Here is a 9495-nt window from a genome sequence, read left to right on the forward strand (position 1 = left end):
GTGAGGCCAATCATGTGGGTTCTGGAGCTTGCCCCATCTTTGCTGATTACAACAGCCAAAAAAAGCCTCACTGAAAAAGTGAGTGATGGAGGCTGTGTGAGAGGAGACCCCTTCTTAAAAACAAAAACAAACACACAATTGAATCAAACTGATCTTAAAAGTGATTAGCCTTGGCTAAATTTACCATTCTAAGCCAAGATGTTTGAGCATTTGGTGGCAACCTAGCTCCAGGTATCCATGGATGAAACTGATTTCTTAGTTCCATTCTAGTCTGGTTTCTCATCCAGTTAGGGGATAGAAACAATCTCATTTGCCCTGGTAGATGACTTACACCCAGAGATGAACAGAGGGAGTGTGAATTTTCTTTGATATCTCAGTGGCATTCGATATCGATGAGTGGCTGGAATGGGGCTTAGAAAGGTTCATTTGTTTCAGAACAAAAAATAAAAATGGAACTAAATCAGGCCTTTTTGGTTCCATTCTGATTTGTTATGAAATAAATGACAAGAACCAAATGATTTTGAAAGAATGGTGAATGGGTTCGTTTTGACTCATTTGGGTAGGTTTACCTTTCCTGGTAGCAGGATAATCCTCTTAGCGGCTGTCTTCCAGAGCGGCCATTTTGTTTTCCCACAATGGCCTAGCCATTACATCATTCAGGGAATCGTGGAGGGAAATACCAGCCACCGGTGGGTGTCACCATTTATTGTGGTAACTGCCATTCTTTTCACAATGTCCTGGACCAAAATAACATGTGGGGCATTGTGGCAATACAAAATGACTGGGAGTCAGCTTTCATAATTTGTCTTCTGCCTCCTGCTGCTTTTGTATGGTCTGTTTGTTTTAATCTTTATAACTGGATTGTTCTTGTTTTAGTTTAATTTAATGTTATAAATGTTGTGTTTTGTTAATTGTCTTGAGTAAAGTTAAAAAAAAAACAACCAGTGGCAGGCAGATCAGTTCACATAGTATTTTGAAGAGTAAGGTTAGTTTTAAAAACCATTATGCAGTCTACATTTCAACAGAAGAGTAATGAGGGAAAGGCCAGGGTAATGAGGAAAAGAATGGGTGGCAAAGGATACAATGGCACAAATGCAAATGAACACAATTACATGTATTTATGCTTCAAAATGAAGTACCTATAACAAAGCCCACCAGATACAGCAGGATTTACTTCCAAGTAAGTATATACAGGACTAGGCTACATGGCTTCATTTTGGTTACAGTTGTGGACTAAGTTGTGGACAAAGAGGTTAAGCCAAACGCTACACGGAGAAGGAAGGTTTAAAGTGAGAGGTCTGAAAGAAGTAATAGAAGCTTGGGGTTGCATAACAATGTGCATTTTAGTCTCCGTTTTTGTCATAGAAAAGCATTTTCATTTTGTCATCTGGGCAATCTTCCCAGAATCATGCTTTCTCTCTCTCTCCTACACTAGAAAACAGTGGGCACTGTGATTCAAAGAACACAGAAATGTAAATATTTGAACATGCATTATGTGGACTGGTAACTAACATGCCATCATGCAGATGTCGGAAGTAAAAATAATAATAACTCCAGTGCATCTAGTAAAAGCAGCCCAAGACTAAAGATGCTTTTCTTGGTCTTGTTGTTGTAAATACTATTCTCTTCTGTTTTCTGCTTCTTATGTACCCTGCGCTCTTAAAAAACAATTGAAGAGATATCCTGACCTGAACCATTTCCTCAGCTAAATATTGCTTCCGAATTCCAGTGGGGAGGGGAGGAATCCCGAGATTATTAATCCTGTCTACAGTTCAATCCCACAGTCCCATGCAGCAAGCAGATTTTTGGGGAAATTTTGTTACTTTCAGGGGAAACATGAAAAAACACACTCCACAGCACCTAAAATATGGGCGGAAGAAGCAAAGTGGACTGTGGAGGTAGTATTTTGTTTGAAATGTGTGTGTCTCAGTAGTAGAGAAATGAAAAATAAAACCCATACTGTCTCACATCCCATGATCCCCCATTAGTGGGCTGAGTGCTGCTGAAAGTGAAAGGGAAGGAAATAACAGCCACAAGCAGCAAAATTAGCTTAACTAAGGCTCAGTTGTGCTGGTGTGTGTGTGTGCACATGTGTGTGTTTCCCCACTACTAGGGAGATTCAGATTCTGAGTTTCCAGCAGTACTTGCACGTACTGTAGATGTTTCCTCTGTGGTGAGAAAGATGGAAGCTGACATGTCAGTACAATTCTTTGTCAGAAATATACATCTGCATGAAGAGGGTAGAGTTAAAAATTTAATCTGCAAAGCTATTTGGAGAGTGGATAGGCCTTGACAGGCCTCCCAAATGTATTAAAAGAACAAGAACAGCAGAGTTATGGGGGGTGCGGGGGGAAGCTGTTGCAAGCAAACAGAATGAAACTAAGCTTTCTTGACAGAATCAGTTTGCCAAATGACTTTAAAATTGCACTATGTCTTGTAGGGTCCCCCCCCCTCTCTTAAACAGACTTTAATTTAAATTATAAAGCAAAAGAAAGTTCCTTAAACTTCCATGATCATCACTGTGCCCAGAGAGAACAAAAGGAAGAGCCAGACAGTAACAATTAGTTAGGTCAGGGGATAGTGGTGAGGAAAGATGCTTTTGTGATAAATATATAGAGCTTAGATCCAGGAAAGCTGGCTCTTTTATAGAGCTCTCAAATGATCCTAGAAAGGGTGAGTTCCAAATAAATAAATACATCTCTGCAGCACATCAAGAGGATGGTATAATCATCCCATTTACGTGGAGTTCCACCTTTTTAGCTGTTTACGGAACAGTTCCATACATAGCAACTTAATAAGCTTGCTTGGGGACTCTATTCCTCATTATAATAAATCAGCATAATGTAAATAGCTAGGCATGCCCAGAGGGTTGCTAGCTTTTGATTTAACACTTGCTGACAATAGGACGGAGTCAAGTCGTGAGGCCCAAGAAAGGTCAGGAGGCGGAGCCTGGTGGACTCTGGCAGGGGAATAGGAATGGAATACTTTATGTAGACCTAGAAGTCAAGCGGGCAGGGCTGGCATCACTATAAGGGGAAATTGATACAGTTATCCCTCGCCAACCATGAGGGTTCTGTTCCGGCAAAACCCTGTGGTTGGCAAATTCGTGTTTGGCGGGCTATTGAAATGAATGGGAAACAGCATTGTGGGAACCAAGATTGCAAAAAGACCAAAAAATAGAGGATTTTTTTAAAAAAGCAGCAAAAATCCCCCCATATCCCTTAATATCACCAAGAGTCACCCGGAGGAATGAGCAGATTGAACCTCTGAAAATTTTCTGAACCCTCCCAAATAACTCAAAGGCACTTTAAATTGTGAGGAGTGCGTAAGGATCAGCAAGAAGAATGAACGGATTGAACCTCTGAACCCCTAAAATCTCTCTCCCCCGCCAATCACTAATAAACCTCACCAACCATGGATACGCGGGTTGTGGCTGGTGAGACCGGACACAATTTCCAGTTTGTGGATACTCAAAACTGTGGTTGGCAAGAGATAACTGTACTAATTTATTTGCTTGTTTATATGCTACTTTTCAACAGAAAATGTCTCATAGCAGTTTACAAAGTAAAAAGAATAATAGGAGGAAGAGAATCGTTCCCTGTCCTCAAAGGGCTCACAATATAAAAAGAAACACAAGGCAGACACCAGTAACAGCCAATGAGGGATGTTGTGCTTGTGCAGACGCTGAATAGGGACAGTGGCTCCCCCCTGCTAAATGTAAGAGAACCACCACTTTAAAAGGTGCCTCTTTGCCCAGTTCGCAGGGGTTAATTGAACTATAGATCATTCTTGAGGATGTTTATGCAAACCTATTTCCCTGGATCAATATGCGATGCTCAGATGTTTTAAGATCTTGTGCGGTTTGCTGGAGCTATTCAAAAACATTGTTAGAAGGTAAAAAGCAACATTTTGAACGGCCCATGCCCTCCTCTTAAACAGAACGCTTTAGGATGCCCAGTTTGGGAGACAGAGAAATGTGTGTGCCCCTCATGTGGCATGCTCTCTCAAGTCCCAGAGTTCCTTAGTTCCCACTCATATTTACTATGCACAGACAGGAGGACATGGTATGGCAGCAGGAGGGAGGAACAAGTTCCATAATAATCAGGATTCTGAAATTCTGAGGACAGCTGAAGCCAGTGCTGCTGATAGTATTTACGGGCCACATAAAGGTAGAGGTAAATGAATTAGTCTTTTGGTCTTCAGAACTAATGATTCAGAACTTTGGTCTTCAGAACCTCAAGGAGCAGTGCCTAAAGGACATCTACAATTCATATATAATTAATCTATATACATGCCATACCACCATTTCTGGCTATAAATTGACAACCAGAAATACAAGAAGCTTTAACAAAGGGTCCTAAAAAATAATAATGGAAAGGACACCAATCCTTTAACTTTCCCAAACTGGCAAGACCTTTTGGGGGAAGTAGATTCTGTGTCTGCACTAGGTCTATGTTAACCTTCAGTGACCACTTGATTTTGACACTAAAATATTGGTTCCAAACCAAAGCAGCAGCCCACCCGTTCAGTCCAAATTGGGGGATCCATGACTGAACTTGGCTGAACTTCGGCTACTTTGGCCTTGCAACTCTTCCCCTACCCCCAGGGGTACTTACTGGGCATGGGCGGAAATGAGCTAGCCCTATTCTTATTTTTATCCAAGTGTGGTAAGGTAGCAGCAGCTTTGACAGGGTCACTTTAAAATGACTCCTGGAAGCAGTTTCCACCCCGCTGCCGCTCTGGGAAAGGCTCATGGGCAACAGTATTCTTTTCTAGGGCTGAAGCCATTGCTTTCCCCAGAATCGCAGAGGAAGAAAAACACCACCTGGAACTTTTTCACAGAGGGCTTTTAGCTCGCATATCCTCTGGAATGGAGGGTGTGCATTCATATATTGGCCAGATTTTCCATGAAGTCCCAGTGAGCTATCAGGGAACACTTCACATAGGATTTGGGTTTTTTATTGCACATTAGAGTGTAAAGGGAAAGTGTGCCATTGAGTCGGAGTCAACTCCTGGCAGCCACAGAGCCCTGTGATTGTCTTGGGTAGAATACAGGAGGGGTTGACCATTGCCTCCTCCTGCACAGTACAAGATGATGCCTTTCAGCATCTTCCTATATCACTGCTGCCAGATATAGGTGTCCCATCATCTGAGAATACCAGTGGGGATTCGAACCAGGAACCTCTGGCTTGCTAGTCAAGTCATTTCCCCACTGTGCCATTTGGTGCCACAGTGGAGTGTAGCCTGATTTATCTCCGGGGTAAAAAAAAAATCCACTTTTGGTGTCTTTTTTTTTTTTTTTTTAGCAACTTTGAACTCGTAGTAAAGCCTCACAGTAAACACGTGGTAAAGCCTGCTGTCTGGAAATGCTCCTGGAGTCATTGTAAAATGACCACGTAAAGTGCTGGTACTTTGCTGCACTGGAACTTTTTCTGCACTGGAACTTTTTCTGAATTCAGCCTGAGGAGACACAGAGATGGGTGCATAGAGCACCCGCCTGATGAAGGAATCCCCATGTGGGATGCCCGGAGGCCGGAAAATCAAGCTCTGTGGGTGCATGGGAGGTGTGCCAAGGATGACCTGCTTGGTCGTCTGCGGGGAGGTAAGTGCAAGCAGCCTTCCTCCCCACTCTGCCTCGAGCCCTTTCTCACTGATCGTGAGAAACAGCTCAGTAAGTCCTATCTGTAGTTTAATGGATGTAAATCAAATATTATGCTTTTATCCTCTGCATTGTACACTAGAAGTTGAAAATGGCAACTCATAATTTTATTGCAACAAATCCCATTATTTCAGTTTTAATCCCATGATTTTTTTAATACCCTGCATTGTGGTTTCGAACCGTATAGGTGAAAATGTATTACCTTTTCAGATCTTACAGATCTGGTATTACCTTTTCAGATCTTACAGGCTTCCTATACAATGAATTGTACAGCCGTTCATTCACACCAGGAGGCTCTTAATCATGCAAGAAGGCCTGCCAACTTCAGCAGGTTTTCTTTCCTCAAGGTGGCACATGGGGCCCTATTCATTCCTTATCCAGTGTAATTGGCTTTGACAGCCTGGTGAACTCACCACTGTGGTAGTAGCCCTCATGCTGACCAAGACTATGTTTTGTTCACATCCTTGAAATGCAGTTGCATCTCGGCCAGCAACTTTGTTAATGTCTCTTTATGATAGAAATCTTTAGCAGCTTCAGCCTCCTACAATAACCTCTGGAAGTTTATGCGGTAACCTTATATGCACCACAGCATTTTAAATAAATATTTAGGAGCTGTTTGTTGTTATTCTATAAGCTGTAAAACAAGCTGTTTGTTGTTATTCTATAAGCTGTGAAAAAAAGCCTGCCATACATCCACCTAATGTTAGCTTTGAACCTTTCACTTTCTATAATCTGTTTTATCTGTCCCATAATATCAGAAGATTCATGAATATCATAATCCCAGTTCACTTACTTCAGTCCTGAATAAACCACACTCCCCAATATCAAATGGGCAATATCGTGTTGTCTTCAGTTTATTTCCAAATGCCAAAGCAAGAACCATAAAAATGTCACACCAGAAATCGGGGACCAGAAATTACCCAAGCTATAAATTGACTTCTATAACTATCAGTTTGTACATGTGCACATGTATACAGACAAATGCTGAAAGCCAGCTTTTAAATGTACACTGAAACTACCTTCCCTTGAGCACAATACAGGCACTCCTCAGACTTACGACACAATTGTTTTCTGAAAATGACATTGTAAGTCAAAACATCTTAATTCATAACCTGTTTTCACATAGGAAACAATGTTATAAATGGGAGGTTTAATTCCTGAACCAGGGCCATATATATCTCCCCGCCCCCCTGCAGGCAAAGCTGCTGGTGTGTTAGTTACAGACCATACAGACATGAAGCAGAGAACTTGATAGTGGAGAATCAGAAGTTGCTCTCTCTTGCCATCCACTCCCTAGGCAATGGTTAGACATGGAAGGAAGGAGGGCAGGCAGGAAGTGGCAGCTGAGCTGGGAATGGACCAGGCTCTTTCCCTCTCATTGTCACAACCAGGGGCGTAGCAAGGTTGGAGTGGGCCCAGAGACAAGATTTTAAAATGGGGCCCCCCCACTCAAAGTCCAGGGCCTCCGCACACCCCAGGCCCCCAAGGATTTAAGTCTGATATTCCAAAATAAGTATGCTGCCTGGAAATACATTTCACTGAACACACACATGCACATGTCACAATATATAGTGATATACATTGAGTACTATACATTTGTTTTACTTTTAATGCCTAGAACACACTAGAAAGATGAATGATTAAAATGGGCCCCTCGCTGCAGATTAGCCAAGGAGACTTTCAACCATGCAGGGTGAGCCTATGTTTGTTTTCTCAGAATTCTGAACAAATTCAGTCAAGTTTGATTCCAGGAGGTTTTTCACAGGAGGCTTTTAAAGCCCTTTAACACACCTCTCCTCCTCTGGAGTGGAGGTGCTGCATTCACATGTTGGCCAGATTTATCCTGAAGTCCCTGCAGGTTATTGGGGAGCAGTTCACACACAAGAAAAATAAAATAAAATAAAAGCAGAAGACATGCTTCACAGTTCTCACTCAGACCTTCTGGGTTGCAAAACAACTTGAACATAAGTGCATTTATAAATGAATGAATAAAATAAATATAATACTGTTTCTTCCAGAAGTTTTTGTAATTTTCTGCCATGAAACAAGCCATTTATAGGACTTTTTAGATAGTTTTTTTTAAGTCAGCAAATTTTCCAAGCTGTTTCAAAATAAATATTCAGAGACTTCTCGGTCCCTCCTCCCCCACCCCCATATCAAAGCCCTATGGCAAGCAGATCCCTATATATCCGGGTGGGGGTGGGGGGTGGGGAAGGTAACCACAAAAAGGAGTTCACACTCTACCTGGCAGCAGGGGGTCTTCTGCTGCAGAGAACAGTGGAGGCCTCTCTGGCTGCCTCCTCCTTCCTGGCTGGCTTGGGCCCTACTGGAGTTCAGGCTTCACAGAGGCCTACACCAGACCTCCGTGGAAGCCCCGCCCACCCGCCGATCAGCTGAGAGGCGGGAGAAAAGGAGCTCTTTGCAGCTTGTCTGCTGCTCGATTGCCGGCCAGGAGAACAAGCTGGAGAGACGGCGAACAGGGCAAGTGGCTGAGGGGCCTTGGGGCTGGGCAGGGGGCAATGGGAAGTCACGTGAGGTGCCTCTGGGGGGCCCCTCCAGGCAGTGGGGCCCCCAGACAACTGTCTCCCCTTGCCCGATCGTTGTTACGCACCTGGTCACAACACAGCATCTGAGTTTGGAGAAGAAGAAGCCAAAGTAGCAGTAGCAGCCATCAGTGGCAGCAGGAGCATCTTGAATGGGTGAGTCGACCAATCCCTCTGCAGTTTCAGATGAAGCAGCTGCCACCAGGGCAACTAGTCTCACTGACAATGTGAGCCTGAGAGGTCATTGTTGCTTACTCCTCCTCTTCTAGCCCATGTACCAGCAACAACTAGCAGGGCATCCCCTCCCACAACAAATGTTGTAAAGCTGAAAAAACCTTGCTAGCTCTGCAAAGAGGCATCTTTTAACGTGGTGATTCTCTTTATTTAGCAGGGAGAGAGTAACTGGCCCTATCCACCCCCAGCACAGTACCTCCAGTGACTGTTGCTGGGGTCTCTCTTATGTTTCTTTTTAGATTGTGAGCCCTTTGGGGACAGGAATCCATCTTACTTATTCATTATTTCTCTGTGTAAATGGCCATTTTTGGAAGGGCCATTTTTGGAAGGAGCCATTTTTGGAAGGGCGGTATAGAAATCGAATGCACAACAACAACAACAACAACAAATTGAAAAAGTGGTAGAAAATGAAGATGTAAAAATATTATGGGACTTCTGACTACAAACAGACAAACATCTGCCACACAATACACCAGATATAACTGTAGTCGAGAAGAAAGAAAAGTCAAAATAATCGACATAGGGGATAGCAGGGGATAGCAGAATAGAAGAAAAAGAAATAGAAAAAATCACCAAATACAAAGATCTACAAATTGAAACGGAAAGGCTGTGGCAGAAAAAGACCCAAATAATCCCAGCAGTAATTGGCGCCCTGGGTGCAGTTCCAAAAGACCTTGAAGAACACCTCAACACCATAGGGGCCACAGAAATCACCACTAGCCAATTACAAAAAGCAGCTTTACTGGGAACAGCCTATTTTCTGCAATGATATCTATAACAACTGACAATAAAATTCAGCCATCCCAGGTCCTTGGGAAGGGTTCGATGTCTGGATCAAACAAACCAGTCAATAACACCTGTCTGACTGTGTAAACAAGAAATAATAATAAATATTGTTGTAAAGTTGAAACAAGGTGGTAATTTGCAAAAGTCTTAAGTGCTGTTTGTCTTAATTCAGAGTGTCTTAAGTCGAGGACTGTCTGTGGTAATAAGTGATGGGGGGAATTCCCAGGCATAGCAATTTAGCATAAGTAGTTTTATGATGTTATGCCAATGAAA

General features: G+C 42.8%; 1 long non-coding RNA gene across 1 annotated transcript in view; it reads right to left on the minus strand.

Moving 5' to 3' along the window:
• The window catches only part of LOC128340224 (uncharacterized), a 39965-nt gene extending 31994 nt beyond the window's left edge, over positions 1-7971 (minus strand). The window contains exon 1 of the long non-coding RNA XR_008313529.1: positions 7904-7971. This is a non-coding gene — a long non-coding RNA (uncharacterized LOC128340224). The remainder of the gene's footprint in view (positions 1-7903) is intronic.
• Positions 7972-9495: the final 1524 nt, after the last annotated feature.

Source organism: Hemicordylus capensis, chromosome 1, assembly GCF_027244095.1.
Source record: "Hemicordylus capensis ecotype Gifberg chromosome 1, rHemCap1.1.pri, whole genome shotgun sequence".
NCBI lineage: Eukaryota > Metazoa > Chordata > Lepidosauria > Squamata > Cordylidae > Hemicordylus > Hemicordylus capensis.